Source organism: Dermacentor albipictus, chromosome 9, assembly GCF_038994185.2.
Source record: "Dermacentor albipictus isolate Rhodes 1998 colony chromosome 9, USDA_Dalb.pri_finalv2, whole genome shotgun sequence".
NCBI lineage: Eukaryota > Metazoa > Arthropoda > Arachnida > Ixodida > Ixodidae > Dermacentor > Dermacentor albipictus.
Window position 1 is genome coordinate 11,765,851 of NC_091829.1, and position 21,343 is coordinate 11,787,193.

Genomic DNA, 21,343 nt, shown 5'->3' on the forward strand with positions numbered 1-21,343 from the left:
CGTTAACTGCATCAGTTTCCCAACATCACAGACCACCATGCCTGAACCATTGCTTAGAAGAGAAGGCTACACACTGTGCTCGCAGGCCGCACGAATAGCCAGGTGACTGGATGCTGTCATGCATCGACATCGCTGTACAATTACTACAATCACAAATAATTACAGCTGAAGAACTCGACGTTCCATTTTCAAATTTCACTGCCTTAAAGGAATTGTTGCCGAAGAAGCTAAGATAGAGCCTCTAACTAGATTGGTGATATTCTGGCATCTACGGTAACAAAGTTAGGGAGCCGCTGATCAGCGCCTACTGCCGATTTCTCAGTTCATTAGCCACATTTCTGAGGAACCTTTCTGAATATTTAATCCACCAGCCATATACAACACAGTGTCAGGGATGCCACTGAAAAAGCGAAGGCCTGAAAAGTGTATAACTGCGCTAAACCCCACACATGACCCTCAGCTGATCTATACGTGCCAGGTTTTCAATATGAGACGCCTATTGCAGGCGCGAAAATGCGATACGTGCGGACAGAGCCTATACGCCGGCTTGCATTGACAGAACCCACTTTTCGTGTTTGAGCGAAGACGCCGTGTCAAAAGGTGCGGCGTAGATCAGAAAAAAAACCTGCAATAAAAAAAAAGAAGAAAAGCAGCGCTTTCACCAACTCGTTCGTGAGCTATGCTTGTGTCCGCGCTATGGAGAAAGCCGAGTTCATCGAAACAGACCGCCGCTGGCCAAAATAGCAGAGGGACGGGGATCTAGGGGATATCAAAAACTAAAACAGCAAAAGCTATTTGCACATAAGCTGTGCGTGTTCTCGTACGTAAAAATAACACGACGCGAGCCGTGCTATGACGACCGTAGCGGTCGGGGCAAAAGTGCATACAGACAGGTGAACTGCTTTGCGCACTAGCAAAGTCTGTTTGCTCATAGCCGTCCTCAATTGGCGTGCGATAAAACAGCGAATGCCTAGACGCGAACCAACCGCACAGCCTTGTTTCTGCAGACTCTTCACATCTCCCTCACGCTCTTAAACATGCACACACACTTGTACATGTGACAGAAAAAAAGTAACCGGTTACAATTTACACGCACAAACACAGTCACACATATGTGGGCAAGGGCTATATAGGCGACTGAGAAAGGAACGTGCCCCTATCGTACCGTCGGCCAGAATAACTTACATGTCTGACACTGTAACCTCCTTGCCTTCATTTTCCTTCCCCACAGCGAGTTTTCCATCTCAAGACCTGAACTTCTCAACCTCGGACTTGCTGGAAGCGCGCAGTCAACGCAGACACGAAACGTATGCGCTCGTAACACAAGCGCTCACACAGCCCCACTTGCGTGTATAAGCAACCTTGATCCTTTCTCTAATCGACGCTCCCTTAGCCAAATTGGTCTATCGGTCAACCTATAGGCGAGACCGAGCTGCATTCACGTACAGAGCAGCTTTCCACCACTAAAGTCAAACACGAGCAGCACATCGGCGTGGGACAGTTCGTGCGCCGTCATTGCGACACATTGCACTTCTCGCGCTTCACGCGCGCTCAAAGAGGGTCCATCAATACATATCTTGAGACCCACGGTGAGGCATCGAAACGTTTCGAAGCACAGCAATTTTCTATAACGACACTCGCTCGTTAACTGTATGCAGATAGAAGAGTCAATTGAGAGTCATTTAAGACCTGCTTATGTTCTCAACGCTTCGCCGACCTATTAGCACGCCGTTCTTCGAAGATACTCGAACGCAAGCAAACAAGAGCGGTGTAGTGGCACGTACAGGGAAGCAATCTATTTCACAGGCTCTCGTTACACTTGCAATTCAGGCCGTACGTACAGCTTCGGATAACGCATGGCCGGGCTGCGTCTGATAGTGTGCGCTAATTAATGCCGATGGCTCGAATAGCAAGTGGAGCTTCCCGCTACTGTAGTCTTGGAATCTCCCACGCCGCCTGGCCTCGGTGCTTGCGAGTCTCTCGCTGAGCGACGGGAGTTGCACTAATTAAGACAGGGCTGTGGCCTTGCACAGTATTCACAATTAGATCCTGTGCTGAACGTCTAGGCACAGACAACACCTTTACAGTGCTGTCACGCATAGCGCGCGAAGAGTGCTGATCAGAAACAGAGTACGCAAGCTTTTATTAGTATTCCATCAGCGTCTATGGCGTTGTGCTGCTGAGCACGACGTCGTGGGTTCGATTCTCGGCCACTGTTATTTCGATGCTTCTGAAACACATACACACACAAAAAAACGCTCGTGTACCGTGCTGTGTGCACACGTTAACCATGCATCGAAACCCAAGTGGCTAAATTAATCTCAAGCGCTTCGCTACGGCATCGATCGTAGCCCACAGTGCAGTTTAAGGACGCTAAACACCCCAATTTGCTTTTGTTTTGGTATTCCTTAGTAGTCCTTAGTAGGTTAAACGACGGCGACGTCAACTTGTTGGCTGTATCGCTAAGCTTAGCGCCTGCTGCGGTCCACGCATATTGTTTTGGCGGTAAGTCGATTCGTTATCACTTATCGTACACGGCGCCACATGCATTGCAAGCAAACCGTTTAGCCGGGCCCTATAGTGAAACACCATCACCGTTGTCATGGGGAAAATAGCCTGCTCCACATTTCGACAAGCTCACGTCTTTGCCTGCGACAAGTGCTCCAGCGGAATCGGCAGTTCGGAAAGGTTACATTATACAGGAGAAAGCGCCCCTCCTCGCCATTCGGTACGTTTTTTCTCTTTGTCTCTCTCTCTGACTTTTAGGCAAACTTCGTCAGCCCGTTCCTTTCAGGAATTATGCCGGTTATATAGGCGCAAAGGTCAGGAAACAGCGGCTGCAGCAGCGCTGCTTCTGGGCTGGTTACCAAAACTTTCCCAAGTGGTCTTAAAAAAAATAAGTGTTACTGTCGCAAAGCACAGCTTACAAATTCCTTATTGGTCGTACAGAAAGAACGCTTGTTAACGATGATTCTCAATGCATGTTATTTTCAAGGCGGCGTGAGAAGGAAAACATTTTTTTTCGCAGCCTATTTCACAATTACCTTAGCTGTAGACCTTTACACGCTGAATGCATTTCTGATCCTAGCTTGCGTTCAGGTATCGTTCAGTTGTTTTGGGTAATGGCGATCCTTAGCGGTTTCTTGAAGGCTTGACTTGAAAACACTGCCCGAGGGACCCTGAAACGTGGAGGTTCTAGCTAAAGCAACTAAAGGACAACGACGAGCTGGCACCCTCGGTACAAATCCAGCGTTTCGACAAGCGAACTTGCTTTCGCCGGCGAGATCGCTTCTCTTTTAAACGCCTTGGCAGTGGTCTAAAGCATTTTTATTTACCCCCGTTCCCTTTATTTCAATAATTGCGTTACCTTGCAAAATAGCAGTCATCTCAAACCGGAGTAAAGCGATTTAAAGAGACGTTTTCACAATTTCAGTGTGTCTGGAAATTGAAGTTGCACTAACCACACAATCTCGTCAATACGCGTAAGCCTTAGCAAAGGGAAATAAACATTAAACATTAAAAAACATGAAAGTAACCGCGATGCAACTTCTGCTCATGACTTACTGTAGTAGAACGGCTCTGAAGTTAACAGATTGAATGCATGGAATAATGTATTTACTCTTTAATTACTTTGCTTTGTTTTTGTTGTTAGGAATTAAGAAAATGACCATGGTCAAAACAAAATAATGTTTGAGTCTGTTTTGATCACGGTCAGTGAGCTATTTCATTCTAAAAATTATTTTTTGCTGGCCAGGCGAAGTATTCCGTCAGTCTCTCGGCTACATCGCGATCTGGGGCCCTATAACGTAAAACTATTCCAATATGTTTCTATTCCAATTTCCTGACGTCAAATTTGCGTAACCACCGACGCAAGCACCGGGCGGTCACCCATAGGGTTGTCTGAACAGGCCAATCAAACGCTCGCCTCGTTCATAGGAGGTCCCTTTTGTTTGCTTGAGAAACGAATAACACTGCCTACACTGAGCGGCTTGTTGTATCTAATTGGCTGACAAGAGGCGAGGAGAACGCTCAAGTGGAGAGGGATTCACTAGGGCAGAGCCAGTGCACTGAAAACCGATAACTGGATGAAGAGGGTGATGCCGGCGTCTGCGATTGGTCGGCTTTCCCTTACTTAGCTTGTGATGGCTGGTCGAAAATCGTGGCGGCATGCAACGGAAGCTTAAGAATGACGCTAAAATTGACCCTCAGCAAAGAAGAGTTGGCAGAATGAGGTAGTAAACGTGTCGAAAGTGCTTAAAAACGTTACACGGTCACGCAAGAAGTTTTATTATACGCAAATACAACCATGCTCTCCGGCAGGTGCGAGTAGCCAGCGTCTCAGCGATCGGCGGCAGCTATCTTTTATTCCTTTCGGAACGGGGCAGCCTGCGGCTATTCCGAAAAAAATTCAGTTTTGTTCGGCATATTAATGCGTCTTTATCGCGTACACGTCACTTTGACGCGGTGAGTTCGTGCGGTTTTGTGACGTCGCGTGACAGGCAGGTGAAGTGGGTGCAGCCCGAAAACTTTTTACCAATAACCGAGGGCTAATGGCGAAAAGGGGTCGAATCAGAAATAACTGTTTTTCTTTTTTCTGTCAAATCATGCATAATCAGTGTGCACACATCATATCAGATGGGGAGGTATTGCGGTTTTTGTAACGTCGCGTGACAGACAGGTAAAATGGGGGGTGGTCGAAAAAAGTTTTTGACCAATCGCGGAGGGCTGATAGCAGAATTGGAATAGAAAAGTTTGGAATAGTTTTACGTTATAGCGCCCCTGCTTTCGTTCACAGTGAAGACGCAGTTTCTAAATCGAGACTTCCTGGTCGCTATCGCGGCTTCTGAAGTCAATTAACGAGTTTTTTCGACGCTTCAACAAGTCGTCCGCACCTCAGTAATCCTCGATGCTTAAGTGCCGACAGCAACAATGAACCAACCCGCACAACTATATACGCGGTCCATCCTCGACCTCTTGTCTTCAGGTTCTAGACATATTGAATACATGGTTTCGAACCAGGCATGCGTGAGTTGCCTCTGATAGTATGCGGCAATCAGGGTAGGTGACGCGAATAGAAGGCGGACTTTCCCGCTACTCGTCTTGAATCTCCCACGCTGATTGGCTCCCGCACGCGAGCGTTGGCATCCCGCCGTGCAAAACAATGGGACAGGCGTCTGACAGTTTTAACGCTAGAGGAAAGTGTACGCGGGGAAAAGACGCTAACGGTGTAAGTTTCGAGTGTGAGATAACAATCGTGCTCTGGTCGAGTGAAAAGAATGTCCCTATCAGCATATTAATTATTCAGACTCTTTTGTTTCGGTGAAAGATAGCGCAACAAGAGAGAAAACAAAAATTTTGAGAAGCGGCATCCTCGGAGCCTGTCAAAACTAGAGCACCGTCCTCAGTTTTAGTTACAACGGCGATTGTAATCGGTCCATCACGAGTGGATGCCGGCTTCTGAATAGTAACCAAAGAGTGCAGCTGATATGCAGTAGACAAAGGAACGCCAACGACTCTAGAGTTGTATCTGTGGACGCTGCACCACACGTTAACACTGTAGAAGTAATAGTATCAATTTCACTGATTTGAGCCCATAAGTATGCCGCAAACGGCATACTTATTTTTTTTTCCATCGAAAGTACGATAACACAATGATATGATGCGAAGCATTATCTGCACGCAGTACACGTATCAAAAGCAGAGCGAATCAGTCGTTACTTTGGGCATGGTGGTTGAATTTAGAACAGCCCCATGAGATAGCACCACACGCAGATAGTGCGAAAAATGTCCTACAAGCAGGTAACAAACAAGGAAGCGAAGGGTTCGTAAGATAAACCACAAACTGAGCGCTGTTGCCTCGCATGACATTTGAACCTTGTCAAAAGGAACGCTTGCGGTGCGTCAGTAAGTTTCGCAAACCCCCCTCGGACTGCTAAACTATGGCGCTGACTAAACCAACAATTTGGACATCCACAGCTTTTTGGGTGCCTGATTAGACGCAAAATTGCGTTCCCGATTGCAACGCTCAGTTTTCAACTACTTTCTGCGTCCGCAGCGTCGTTATGGAAACGTGCATTTCAGCTGCGCGCCTTGCAAATACAGCGTCCACAAAACTTCCAGTGCTTGTATTGTCCTCGGTAGTGACGGTGACAGACGGGCAGACAAATGCTTACGAATACAGACAGACAGTGCAGAAAAAAGAGAACACAAAATTAACTGGCAAACTGAACAGACAAGGAGAGAGTCAAGGCTGCTACATGGAAAACAAGAAGCCAGACACACACATAACAAGAGTCAGACAAACAGGACAACCCGCAGTGGTTGCTTAGTGGCTTTGGTGTTGCGCAGTTATAGCACGAGGTCACGGGCTCGAATCCCGGCCGCGGCGGCCACATTTCGATGGGGGCGAAATGCAAGATACGCCCCTGTACCGTGCATTTTTTGCACGTTAATGAACCCTAGGCGGTCGAAATTAATCCTGACTCTCCCATGCACTATACGGCGTGCCACATAACCAGACCGTGACTTTGACACGTAGTACCCCCGAATTTAATTAAACAGGGTCAAAAAGGAAAGCACACGAGAAAGATGTATGAGACCGAGATACTGATGGGTCGTAGACTTAGGAGAAACAAACAAACGAACAGCATAAACAGACAGTCTGCAGACAAGCGCAAGACAGACGCACGTCACATAATCACGTTCTCGTGAACAGGAGTGGGAGGTATACAAGAAAGAAGAAAAGAAAACGGGTCAGCTCATTGACGAGGATGACAAGGACGAGTGACAACAAGCAGTACCGGCGGTCGTACTTGGTTCCGAGAATTGCTGATGGATGTCGACTGCTTAACCGCAAACGGCACGGATGTTCAGGATAAAGCGACGCTGCAATCAGCTTACAAAATCATGGCCTTGTCTCTGCACGCACTACCCCACAAAGAAGGCCGTTGCCATCGTTGTTGAAGTAAAAACACCCGAACTTTTCGGTCAATATCGAAGCACTGAAGTACAAGGAGATATATGAAATAAAGGTCAAGACCATTGACAACGACGTTTACTTCTTTAGTCCTTGAATACTCCAGGCCCACTTCAGAGCATTAACAAATGGATAGGGTTGGAGCGACAGCGCTCATTCGAACCCGAGTGCAATTTGCGTTTGCTCAAGCATGCCAGGTGTTACCGATGGTGTGACAGCGACATTACCGCCCAACCCCCTCCCCCCCCCCCCTCCCCCGTCTTCCTACTGCACCCTTATGGCTTCCCAGCTGCGTACGGCAGACTTAGACTCAGAGCAAACATTTCCTTGGTGATGCTCACCGCACGCTTCTAACGGACGTTGCTAATGCTCACACAATTTCCGGCACCGGCTGCCGCACACCCCGATTCGATAATATCTTTATTTCGGCGCCGAAAATCGCGTCATTGCTTTTCCCGCCATGATGGTTCATACCTCAGGCAAAACACACATACCCCAAGTTAGAAGCAAAGAGGCATCATCTCTCTGCCAACTCCACTTCCCCTAGCAAAGTTGCTGTTTGCTTTCAGAGTGTCACCAAGGGAGAGGACTACTCCGCGCGACTGGCCACTTGAGGCACTTTGCGTGTATTCGCGGGCTCCTACGCTCGGAAAAACGCTTTTATATAGCACGCATTGAGCCCCAGAAAGCTGTATCGGGTGTTTTTCATGTTGGTCTACAATTTTATCATTGACACTTTTAATCTAATTATAATATTCGAGAAGCTGATTAATGAATTATGACTAAATTATCTAATTAGGCAGAATGCAGACAATAACCTGAGTATCTCCAAGCGACGGCAAACAACATTATCTTTGTTCTGCCCAGCTATGTGACGTTTGCATATTATTAGTGTTTGGCTCAAGTTACGTATAGCGCACCCTGTATAGTTGGTGCTGAGACGTGTTTGGAAAGAACAGAGAAAGAACAGGTCTCGTGGACAGGTATGTTTAACGTATACCACAGATGTACTGCGATCCATTACGGACGCCGTAGTAGGGCACATCGGATTCAAACATTTAGCCCTGGCGGTTCCTATTTCACTACACGGGCGTTTTATCATTTTACTCCCACTGGAATGTGGCCACTACGGCCGGGAATCGATCCCGCGACCACGTGCTCGGTAGCGTCGCTCCAAAGCTGTCGATCCACTACTGCGGGCTTTTGCGCGCGGGTGTAACTGTCCACATTTATGAGCACGGCCCTGGTCATTAGTACCGTAGCCGGAAAATAAAACGTCGTGTCTTCCCAGCGCGAGCATGGCAGCAAGCTGGACGCTTTGGTGGGCGTGAACTGCGCACACGATGTCGCTTTCCTTGACCTTGCCTGTGACCCCCACGGCGTTCCGCGTGCGGTTCGGCTTCCCTGCGCCTCTCCGTTCAAGGTGGGAGAGGAAGGCCTTGACCAAGGAGGCACGCAGTTTACGCTGCGATGAAGAAGAGTGGCCACCACGCCTCGCGCTGACAGCCACCAAAAAGCATGCATCACGCCCCGGGTGAGGCCGCCCTTGAGCAGGCGACCGCGACCCTGGGAACGCTACTCCTTACCACGTGCTTGGAAGGATAAGGGGGCTGCTCTTTGACGTGGCGAGCCGTTTGCGAACCGTTTTTATGTGAAGTTCACAAAGGTAGTTTCGTTAGGTTAGAAACAATGCTAAAGACCGGTATAAGTGTCTCCTCGCTCTCGCTGTCTCACTAAAGACGAACACCTGGACCATCGTTACGTAAGAGCATTTTGACGCACCCGCCATTCGTAATTGCGACCAGCCGTGGTGACTCATTGATAAAAAGGCTGTTTTTAATGAAAGCTTGTGAGAAGGGGATAACGGTAAATGAAAGGCAGGGAGCTTAACCGGGACGTGCATCGAGCTTTGCGTGTACGATAACGTATTCTATAGTGGGTTGAAGTTATAATCCGGGCACCTCCAGCATATATAGTGTCTCCCATAGCGCCAGCGTTGCTTTGTAATGTTAAAATCAATCAATCAATCAATCAATCAATCAATCAATCAATCAATCAATCAATCAATCAATCAATCAATCAATCAATCAATCCAACTATTGGTAGCGTAATTATCAACGCGGCGACGCCGAATCGTGAGTCGGAACTTATGCTTAACGGTAAGAATTTTCCGCGCAGGACATGCGAGAGAAAACAAAAGGAAATCCTGCCTCAGCCTTTGCATCCGCGCCGTCAAATCAAAAGCTCCAAGTTTCAGTCGCACCTGTGCCACTGCTATACGCTGCTCACATTCCAGGCTAAGTGGCGAAGTATCGAAGAAGCTTGGCCTCTTCACCACCTCCGTGCTCCGAAATCTTGTCGTCCGGCTGTGGATAAGAGAAGTTCTGCGAACACTAGCTTTTAACTATACCACGCCAAAAATGGGCGGCCGTATCAGTGTTCGGTCTCCCTCCAAAGGACTGACCCCGCGCAGAGCTGCTTATAGTTCCAGTGCACTGATGATATGTAACGCATTCAATATGACAAGGCCGGTGGCAGGCAGGAAGCCGCGGGCTCGAAGAAAACACTAGAATTTCGAGACCAACTTTAGGTTCAAATTAAAACATATTAGCGTTTCCAACCTTCATAATTGCTGCGTCATTCTTTAACGAGCGAGCGACATAAGGTACAATTTCTCCAACTCCGAAAATAAAGATGGGCAATTATAGTTGCTTAACAAATCGAATAGAAACCGATTACTGTGTGCGAAATGGCAACACGGTACCTAATAATGAAACGCTACGAAAACAGAGTGGCGTTTGTGATTAACATCGCTTTCCTGTCAAAATTCTTTATGTCGCGAGCGCCTGTCTGTAAATACCCAGCAGACTAATGTAGCCAAGACGGTGGCTTTCAATACCACGCTTGCAACACGTCATACTATTCCTAACTAAGATGTTGACGGGTCAACTTAAATTATTCAGTCGGATTAACTCCTGTGCACCAAACGCTCCGATTATCTGTTCTCCCGGGACAATTTTCAGATTACTGCTTTCGTATTCGCTGAGCACACCTTATGAGATTTCATCAACTTTCGCATACACACAATATATATGCAAGAGTCTTGCAAACAAGCTCGCTCTTTCAAAATGCGCTTCCCGCAGCTCTAAACGCTCGCACCGGCGCGCGCGGGAGCCATTAAATTTGACCGCAGCGCAATGTCGCAGCCTGTCGCGAAGTTATATCATTGTCTCGCGCGTTCTTCCTCCATCACCGCAGAAAGGAAAAGAACAAACGACTCGCGTTCTTCCCTGAAGGATGCAGAGCGTGAAACCCGCAGATCAGGGAGACCGATTAAACCTTTGGTTAGAGCAGCGCTTGCGGTAAATGGAGCAGAACGTCCGCGGCCGCAGCACAGCAAGCGGAGCGAATTCCTCTCGGCGGAAGCCACTTAACAGACCGACGTCATCACTCGCTTTTAACCATTACTCACAGGCCGCTGGCTGGCTTCCGAAAGCTGCAAAAGCTATTTCCAGTGACACTCCGCGCACAGAGGGTACCTCCAAACCACGAATTCCTCGCTATAACGAGCCGGTGCTGGTGATTAATGGTGCGTCGTCGCATGTGCCTTCAAGACAAATAAACTGTTTGCCGCTTTTTCTGTTTCTTCTTTCCTTCGTGATTGAGTGCCTACGTCGGCGTCCTGAGGAGAGTCATGATATACGCGCGTACAACGTGACAATTCGGCAGATGGAGCTATAGGCACGTTCGTTTTCAGCTCGGGGATGATGTGGGGACGCTAGCATTTATAACCTAGAGGGGTCGCCACAGGCAGATCGTGACGCTTAGCAGCTTCCGACGGACGTCCGCTGCGTCGGTTGCGTGCAAGACAGATCGAGACGTAATTATTGTTACAGGCGTGACGTCACGTGCGAGGGACTCGGCAGCAGCGAAGACGAATTGGGCACAGGAAAAATTTACGCCAAGATTCGTGAGCAATCGTCGGTGAGTACAGCCGAGATGATTTTCCAGGTGTGGCTCCTACGGTCCGTGGCCACGCAAAGTAAAACAGAACAAAGATGGCGGGAGGAAATGGTTGGAAGGAAGGCGGTGAAGCGTGCTAAGTTGTAGCACGTGGATTGTCGACAGCCGTTGTCGATAGAACGAAAGAAACCGCGGGTGAGCGGCAATGCTTTAAGTCAGACGAGAAATCGAGATTTCGAAAGTCTGCGCATTTGAAACTCGTGGTCCGACGCGGCAGCTGTGTCACGACTAGTCAACGGCTCGCATTTGAACTCTTCCTCAAATGTTCTGTACGTCGCTGTGGCTTGATTGTTCGCAAAGTTTCTTAAACAGAAGCTGTCTTCATTTGCATAAGGACATCGAACAAGTCTCTAGAAGTTGTCAAACATCGGCTGAACGAAGGAAGCTTTGAACGCGATAGGTGATTACTTAAGAGAATGGGGGATGAAGATATGCCAGATTACAGGTTCGGCCTTTCACAAGAAGAAAGTTTAGGAATTTCGGTCTTTCAACAGACGGCCATGAGATCGAGCTGGTTCAGTAACATCGTTTTCTCGGCGTGATTTTAGACCACCAGCTTCGATGGACTCATCATTTGACCGCCCTGGAGGACCAAATTAGTTGTGTTATACCCCATGACACACGGGCACTCTAAAGTCCTTTAGGTAAGGGGACATCTACCGGAAAGGCGTTCAAGTGCAGTGACACACGACAAAGGAGTATCTCCTTTACGGCAAAGTTCCTTTTCGGGAAAGGAGATCGCGCAACTACTTTTCGAGCGGAAAAGGAGTTACTCTCGCACACAGCGTGTAGAACTCGTCAATAGAAGGAAACCTGCCACACAACTACGGTGCCCATAGGTATTTTTTTTACCTTGCGAAAATGCTTTAATTGTTAGCGGTAATACATTTTATCGAATAGTGAAGATTTCCTCTAGCTATACTCTCAAACGCTCGCATAACGTCGCTAGTGCCGCCATGTTGAATTCCGGCAGTGTCGTCGTTGTTTGCTGCACGCATGTGGTGTGTTCACGTCGCGAGATGGAGACTGCACAATCAGCGCCCGCAGGAAATACCCAGAAGAAACCACAGTTGTTGGAATAACATATTGAATAAAACGCGTTACGCCTGCGCGCACAAAGGAAGGGACGACAAAGACGTGAAAAAGATGACAGAAACGTGGGCATCACCAGAATAAACAGCATGCACAGCAAAATACCGGCTTCACTTAGTTGCTGGACCGCAAAAACGCGAATAAAATAAAGGACTATAAGCATTATTGGCCATCAACAATGAAAAAAATTTATTTTTAGGTTCTACAGTAGCTAAGTGTGATTAAATACGCAGCTTTTTAAGAATGTTTTTTCTCTTGTGGCTTTAACAGCCAGCGCTATTTTTCTTGCGGCGTTCATCTGAGGAACTACTTAAAGTAGTTTAGTGCGGTGCCGTGTGTCATCGGCGCAACTCCTTTCTGCAAAGGGTCCTTCAGAGTAGCAAAAGGGGTTTACTGGAAAGGACTTTACTTTTGCCCGTGTGTCAGGGGTATTATAAATATTATCCGCAGAATCGCAGGCACGAAGTGGGATGGAACAACTGCGACCCTGCTTCACGTCCATTCAGCAGTTGTGCGCCAGAGAATTGCTTACTCCGGCCCTATATTGCAAAAATTATCTGCGACGTCCCTCCATCGGCTGCAGCTGTTGCAGGCTCGGAGTTTACGAGTGTGCCTAGGAGTCCCGCAAGCTACGTCCAGTCACCTCACTATTGCAGAAGCGCGGCGACCGCATTTCACGGTGATTCGCAGCCTGGAAACATGCCGACATCTCTTCAGAATTTCTACTGAGCATTCTGCACCCCCCCCTCCCTTCTCTTTCCGATAGAGAACCGTCCGTGTGCACAGATACACGCCTTGTTTCAAGAGCATAAATCACGACTCCCACGATCACTTTTTTGGCACTAAGACCTCTGCTACCCAGAATGGCTTCTGGAAGCGCCGAAAATAGAAACGTCAATCGAAGGGCTTAAAAATAAAAGCGACGTTTCCACATTAGCAGCAAAACAATTACCGTTACATCACCTATTTGACAAGTACCAGGAATCTATTCACGACTACACGGACGGTTCTGTAATCAAAGAAAGTGCGACTGCAGCTTATGTTATACCATCCTTACAGGTAGAGTACGCTTGTCGACTAGAACACACGTCGTCACCAACAATAGCGGAATTAGTGACAATTCTCCAAGCGACTCATTTTATCAAGATATGAGACACCAACAAAGTGGGTAACTTGCACGGACTCCTTATCGGCTTTGGCATGTCCTGAAAATATTGATGACAGCCAACCACACGCACGAATAACATACGCAGTACTGAACAGTTTAACTTGGGCTAATGAAAGGAAACATGAAGTGATATTACAGTGGGTCCCGGGCCATGCTGGTATAGCAGGCAACGAACTAGAGCACTCATTGGCAAAATCGGCCCATAAAGATGCAGAAATTCAACTCATCCGTTTATCACCAATGGACACAAAACGGATATTTAGAGTACTAAAGAAAGACTAGGGAATCAATCCTTTACGAAATGGACCATCAACTCAAATACCAGCCGGATGTACAACTTCCTAAATGTACCGAGACACTAATTCATCGACTGCGCCTTGGGACAGCTTACACTAAACATTTCTTATATCGCATCAAACGGGCTCCTTCCCCGGCTTGCTCCTGTGGCCCCGACGATGAGGATGTTCGCCATCTATTCCTCCCATATTCCATATAGGAGATGCAAAGAAGTCAGCTAGAACAAGAGCTACACTCCACTGATCCTCACCGGCCTTTCTCACTCACAAAATTGCTGGGCCCATGGCCATCGGAAATATCACAGCGAAAAGCATTGAACGCGCTTGAACATTTTTATGAAGAAACAGGCATCCTTAACAATTACTAGGTATTGCACTGAATAATCACATGATGTTACTATAAAGTTCTATTATTTGTAATTATTAGTGCTTGTATATTACGTGTTACAAATTTCTTTGTGCGTGAATTATTCTAACACTGTAATTCCTCATCTGTTTATATGCTCATCGAAGTCTACATCAAGGCCGCTTGTGTGTGTTTGTGACTGTTTACGAACTCAATGTGGTGCATCTCGCATTTGACTTTTATACTGTTATGTTAATGGGTGTATAGGACTGTGCTGTGGATGTCTGACTGTATGAAGTGATTTATTTTCATTTTCCCACATATTATATTGTTGTTTCCGCTATGGGAAAAGGAGTAGCCGTCACCATTATAAGGTGACTACGCCTCTTTCTTTTATTTTTATTTCAATAAAAAAGAGGAGCTGTATTGACCAATCCCTTAGAATGGGCATGCACCAATGTGACACTAGAGATATGAAATCAAATGTATTTAGACACGTGTTGTGCGTACGAAGTCTCATCACCTTTCTTCCCTGGACAAGCATCATACATCACCTTCAGCCTTGTGACGCAGAGATCTAACCGCTGCAGACAACGTTCATGTGTTCGTGTTAGCCGCTGCCGCCTGCTACCTCAATAACTCAAACAAGCTTCACGTCACTTAAATTTCTATTGTGTTAAGTATGTCTTTTTTTCAGCGCAGCTGTTTATGGCTAGGCTTCCGTGCATTGTTCCTGTCCGTCAACAAATGTGTGAGCAAAAACTGTCATCATCAGCAATGACTCGTGCCACTGCTCGCGTATTCGTCGTCGTCGTCTACCAGAGCTGGCTCGTTCGCGCCCCTCGGCGAAACCGCGCGAAATCGCTCGTGCCCCTGCTTGCGCGTTCTTCTTCTACTTCATCTTCATCGTCGTCTTCCTCTCCTTCATCTTCTTCTGCTTCATCTTCTTCATCATCATCTTCTTCATCATCATCTTCTTCATCATCATCTTCTTCGCCGTCATCTTCTTCATCATCATCATCTTCTTCTTCTTCATCATCTTCTTCTTCTTCATCACCTTCATCATCATCACCTTCATCATCATCATCATCACCTTCATCATCTTCATCATCTTCATCAGCTTCATCAGCTTCTTCATCTTCATCAGCTTCTTCATCTTCATCAGCTTCTTCATCTTCTTCAGCTTCATCATCTTCATTATCCTTATCATCATCATCTTCTTCTTCATCATCCTTATCATCATCTTCTTCTTCGCTTTTAACCCCTTCGGTATCCCGGGGTCACGTCATTTTCGGCCAATCGTCGAGCCAGCTAAGGTGTCGTCATTTTCCTCCAATAGTAGGCGCCCGTGCAAGTGCCGTTACATTCGGACAATGAAGAGGCTCCAAGGGCTCCAGCGTCGCCCCCTCGCCTGGAAGCGCTCAGCTGGAGGAGACGGGTTGTTCTCGAACGACCTACCAGAGCCGCAAAACAGCTTTGCTCGGGACCAAGATTAACTACCTGGAACCTTGCCAGCATCCCGTTGCACTTTCGGGAAGAGTCAAGCAGGGGGCGCAGACAATAGCTCGACGTGCGGCGCATGAGGTTGGGGTCGCCAACCTGTCTGACGGGTCCGGTAACGTGGTAGACGCACCCCGGCGCACCTTAATTGGAATGCGACGGCGATTGGATGTGGTCGGGGAACTTACTTGAGTGATGCCAGGAAAAGGGTCCGTATCCAATAGTGTACAACGAATGCATAGTATGAGTGAACCCGGATGTATAAAAATAAATACGTGAGCGCACCTTAGTTCAAAATTCTGTCACCTCTTCGTCGTGTGTTACGCAGCTTCGCTGGTCATCCACCTTCACAGAGTGGAATGGCTCATGATTTTTCTCTTCTTTTTTCATTACACGATGAAGCCCAGAAGTAACCAGCACCTCAGTGAGCCACCCACATTTCCATCATAGCTTTTTTGTTTAATGGAGAGAATGAATCTGCGTTCTGAGACCAACGCTATGGCAAGAGCTACCTTACGTTGAGGCACACGTGAGAAGTCTTCCGAATATTTTGTGATTTTGGGTTGTACGATTTTCAGTATGTTGCGTCAACTATTAGGAAAAACCAGATTTTGAAAGATAAGAAAGAAAGAAAGAAATTGTACCGGTAGCTGCGTCGCCTTCTTTGTGGCAGCCGAAAAAGCCACATGCTGACGTGGCAGTTGCTTCGAACAAGTTTATTCAGACACGTTCCTAACGGAAGCGAAATCAACAATAGCAAATTCGGTGTAAAAGACAGTTACCTAAAAAGAATACGTTGCTTGCCACTGTGCTGTCCCTAATTTGCTGCTGTTTGTGTGATACCGCTAAAGGAAAATGATCGTTAGTAAAGTGCGTACATATCCCAAAACACTGGCGTGCTCAAGGGCAAACTTGAAGGAAAAAAAAAGCACGCTGAACCCCCCCCCCCCCTTCTCATTTCTTCTCCTGTCTGCAGGATCTTTAAGAACTTTAATGTTCACTGATTGGCAGGTATGCCTTAAGATCTCACAGATGTCGTTTTTCTTTCTTTTCTCAAGTTACGTCACGCTTCTGCAAAAATTCATCGTTTTTATTTTCGTTTTTTTTTTCATCTTTAATTTCGCTTTCGTCATCACTTCTCCGCCTACTACCTCATCTTCTTAGCACTGAGAGCTGCACAGGTGGCGTATTGTGACCGCACAAATGACCCTAAATGACAGCGCATACGAACAAGTACTACCTTCTCCATACCCGACTCCTCTGTTGCCAAGGCCAGGAGCAACACGACGACAAGAAAAACAACGCAAGGGGAAAATCGCAACAGTATAGCCTTGACACTATCTTGATGAGGGCACGAGATGTTGGACGCCATGTGGCATCCAGCTCGAGCCTTCTAAAGTGCACAGAGCCCCCACTTGTACTATTATGCACTAACGCGAACATTTTGACGAGACACATAATAATGGCAAATGGTCTTTCCTTTTTGATGTGCCGAGTATCACCACAAGGACTTTTATAGCACGTTATAAGAAAAGCGCATTGTTTGAGCAGAAGAGAGAGAGAAAGAGTTTAATTGAAAGTGAAGATGTCAGCCCTGCTATATGCAAGGATTCCCATTTCAAATGAAGTGTTTCTGATTACTTGAAGAGAAAGAGAATACAAGAGGTGGAGAAGACAAAAGAGAAAGACAACCAAAGAAAATAAATTAAGAATAAATAAACAGATGCATCAAAATATTTGCTTAATGTATATAAGACCTGACTGGCACAAGTACAACAGCAAGGCCTCGGCGCCAACAGACGGACTTCTTGGACCCCAGCACAAGACAAGTACACGTACAGCTTTCGTGAGAAGTTTTCAGACCACAGCGGTGAGGAAGTACACTGACTTTCAGACGGGTGGCAGGGTCCATGGAATCATTTTGGTACTAGGAAGATGTGGATGATGATAAACAGTGTCGATTCCTCGCTTAGGAGCCTTCCGTATACCCAATAATTCTCATGAACGTGTGGGGAGGAGATCAGAATTTATCGGAGGAAAGGCAAGGAGGCCGGCCTGAGCTAGTATGCTTTGGCCTGCTGTTCCGCACAAGTGCAACAAGGGAATATATGGGAATCTCATAACAGCCCGTATGTTTCTTTTCTTTTTCATTTATCGTGTTGGGCGTGCCCGATATCATTGCATGAAATATACGTTAGCGAGTTTTTTAAATTATTTGAATATGTGCTTCGATTTCTCGTGCAAGCAATGCACTGGTTCTCGTCGCGGTGTTTTCGCGCGCTCCCTGCGTTGAAATGCGGCCGCCGTTATTGGAACGAAAACCCGCAAGCTCGTGCGCACCGCAGCAGAACGCCACGGCCACTCAGTCACAGCGGTCTCTGCGGGCACAGCAGACATGACTCGAGAAAGGCACGAAATGCCGAAGATGCGCACGCACCAATGGGTGGGCAGGAGGCTAGGCGGGGCGGACAAGCCTTTCCTTTCGTTTCTTTTTTCTTGTTCCTCAGGCGCAGAGAGCCTCGCACTTTCTATAAATAACGGCGATCGTAACGCAGTCGACATCTCGCCGGCGCACTTACGCATGCAGGCGGACCCCGCTCTCACCCGCTTCACTAAGGTATGGGCGAGCACAAACCGGAGCACATAAGAGACAACTCCGCTTTCAGTGCACAAAGTGTATGCACTAGAAGGAAGACCGAAAGTAATATCTTTAGTGACCCAAGCGACTGACCGTGAAGATAGTCATGCGAACGCATGGAATGGCTGGAGAAGGCTGTGGAGTTCGGAACGGCTGCGTCCAAGGGCCGGTCAATGTTGCGGACGTCGGAGATGAGGTACGAGAGATAAGACGGTTCTAAGTGGCCACGATACGAAAATAAACGGGAGCTGCGATGGCAAAAGGGCAACGGCAAGTGATTCTAGTGGGAAAATGAAATGAACTCAGCTTATCGGGTGGTTAAAATAGTGTCGAGAAATAGTAAACGTAGGAGGCGAAGCGTCGGGATAGGGGTGTAGTCTGGATTATTCGGATATTTTCAGCACCCCTTTTACATGTGTGCGTAAACGCGACTTAATTGTCCCCAAATAAAATTCAAGTTCCATCGCTGCTGAGTACGCTTAGCACCAGGAAGCCGTGGCTAACTGACCGAATGGTAAGAAGCTAGCCAACCAATAACAGCCATTCTATATATAGCATGAGACAAAGAAATATGATAGAAAAAAGTGATAAGTGATTATCTTTATTACTATTTGCGAAGTCACGATCAATATCGAGTACAGGCCCGAGCGTGTTCTTACAACGCACCTAAATTGCCTAAGGGAATAATTCGACTCCCGTTAATTCGACCACGACTAAATAAAACACGGATAATTCGACTTATCGCTAAATTCGAACGCGCTGGAAAGCCACTGCGGGAAACCATACATTGCTACGGAAGAAAAGCTTCAGGACACGTACTTAATTTACGGGAACGATAAGTTTGCCTTCAGGCACGTACGGGAGTACACTCCATGTGTTTCAGTGAATAAGAACTCGTCGTGCAGGTGTACAATAAGCCCAAGCAGCTACGTTAATGAAAGAATTGCTGATCATTTCCACGGTTCACTTCTCGCCCCCACTCTTGCGCCCCGTCTCTCTTCTTATCTTCCTTCTAAGTGCTTAGAAGGTGAGCCAGGAGTCCTACAGGTGTCGCACTAGTGCACACAACGCGTACAAGGTGAGCGCGCATCGCGCAGCGGCAGCCGGCAGCAGGCATCATTTCACTTCTGGAATGCCGTCTGCGTTGCTCTCGGCCTACTGAAACCCGTACGCACGCAGACCAACCGCATAGGCACAAGCGCTGCTTTGAAAAAGAACGCACGCACACGCTCTCAGCAACACGTAAACATATACACGCGTACACGCTCTGCGGCGTGCACAAAATGCGGACTCACAAGTGGACAAGCGGGAACGTGGGGGGGGGGGGGGGGCGAGAGCAGCAAAGGCGTGCTCGTAAAACTTGTCCCGCGCGCGTCTCGACACGCATGAAAGAACCTTCTTCGTGCGAGAGAGCGCGGCACTGGTAGAAACTATAGCTATGCGGCGCCCATGTAAACAAATGGGCGGCCCTGGTGCGCATGTATACACGGAGGCAGCTTTTCGGGAACGCGCACTCTCTTGCGACTCTCGCTCGCCTTGGATGAGCTAAAGAAACGGGTGGGCCGCAGAAACAATGGGGGATGCCCAGTATAGGAAGCGAGCCGTCCGCCACCCGGCGTTCGTTTTGCGGCGATGTTAATGCGCGGCACGAGAAAGGAACCGAGACTGCCGCCGCTGCAGCGCTGGGTATCGTCCGCCGTGATCTGCTTCACGACGAGCCTTCTCTCCTCGGCCGTCTTCTTATAACTGAATAATTAAAACGGCTGCGTAGAGTGACGATAGGGCAGGACTTAAGCGAAGAAACGAAACACGACCCCCGAGCGCAAGTTTTGTTTTCTCGCTTAAGACCCGTCCCTTTGTCGCTTTGCGCTCACTGCGGAATTTTCCTCGACTACGTGCCTTCCTATACTTGAGCGCGTTTCTCTGAAGGTTGAAGCCGGTCGGTCATGGGTTACCCGTTGTATACAGCTGACTAGAACTACCGCGTGCCCTAGCTGCTGCGGTTCACTGGCATGGGGCTTTGCCGCTGAGCACGAGGTCGCAGGTTCGAGTCCCACCACCTCGAGGCCGAGTAGATAGGAACGAAAATTGGAGGACGCTTAAGCTTCGCCTTCAAGAGCGGAACGCGACAGCGTTATCGCACCCCGTTCGCACCGCCCACTCATTTGCTCGGCATGCTCTTGACGAGACGAACGGGAGAAGAGGGCGAGTGGCGCGCCACCTGTCGGGGCAGCGCCGTACATGGCGAGGAGGGGGCCTTCTGTGTTTGCGGCAAGATGGCTCTGCGTGTGCGCCAAGCGCAGAAGAAATGTAGCGGAAACGTACTTCGTTACTCGTTTAACTGCGACTTCTGTAATTTACATGCTCATAATTGCCGATATACACCGCAGTATAACTTTCTACGGCACGTTTCTAAGGCAACACCGCATTCACTAGAGGCGCTTTTGTCCCGCTTTGAACGATCGAACTCATGACTGAGTGGTAGCGTCTTCGTCTAACACTCCGGAGACCCTGGTTCGATTCCCACCCAGCCCACCTTGCAAGTTGTTTTTATTTAAACTGCCTTCCGGAATTTTTCGCTCACGGCCAACGCCGCCGACACCGGCTTTTCTGCGACACGAGCTCCTTAACGCTATCGCGTAAAAACTCATTCGCACATATCGTACATCAAAGACCGCGAAGCTGCACAGGGGAGTTTTCATACCCTTCGGAAGATCCATAGGTCTGTTTCGCCCATTGCCCGGACTTTATAGCCAGGACTTAGCAAACCGTTCAATATATCTGGTAAAATTCCTTCGCTAGACCCGAGCCTTTTCAAATGTTGAGCTATATGTGAGCTTAGTACTGTGCACTGGTCATGCGGCCGCTTCGGGGCTGCCCGACGCATGATGCGTTGCTGACTATTTCTTTGACATTTGACACTGACAGCGCTGCACGACGTGAGTTGTGGGAGCTCCCCTAAAGTGCTTGCGATACCACGCTACGCACTCGCAAGAACAAATGCTGATATGAGTCAAAATGTCCGGACGCGACACCCGCATAATAAGTAAAAGCTCGTTAATTCGAACCGCAAGGGGAAGCCGCTTCAGTTCGAATTAACGAAAGTTCGAACTAACGAAAGTGAAGGAGAGCAACAGTGCACTGCGATTTGGAAGCAGTAGGGTATGTCAGAAATTTGGCGTGAAGATGGCGTGTGCCGCGGGCACACGCCATCTTCAAGTCGAAGCTCTGGGTCCGACTGTGCCACACCACCGATGTCCACCGAAACGAACGTTAGCCGAGGCTTAACACTATCACAATGATT

At 47.9% G+C, this 21,343-nt stretch overlaps 1 protein-coding gene across 9 annotated transcripts in view; it reads right to left on the bottom strand.

Annotated features, from left to right (window-relative positions):
- The window catches only part of LOC135911132 (nucleolar protein dao-5-like), a 282,911-nt gene that overhangs the window by 177,730 nt on the left and 83,838 nt on the right, over positions 1–21,343 (bottom strand). Inside the window, exon 1 of one of the 9 annotated variants that reach the window (XM_065443272.2) lies at positions 9,266–9,297. The exons of the other annotated variants lie outside the window; for them this stretch is intronic. The gene's annotated coding sequence lies outside the window, so the exon portion shown is untranslated. Of the gene's footprint in view, positions 1–9,265; positions 9,298–21,343 lie in introns of those variants that run through there. 9 annotated transcript variants of the gene reach the window in all.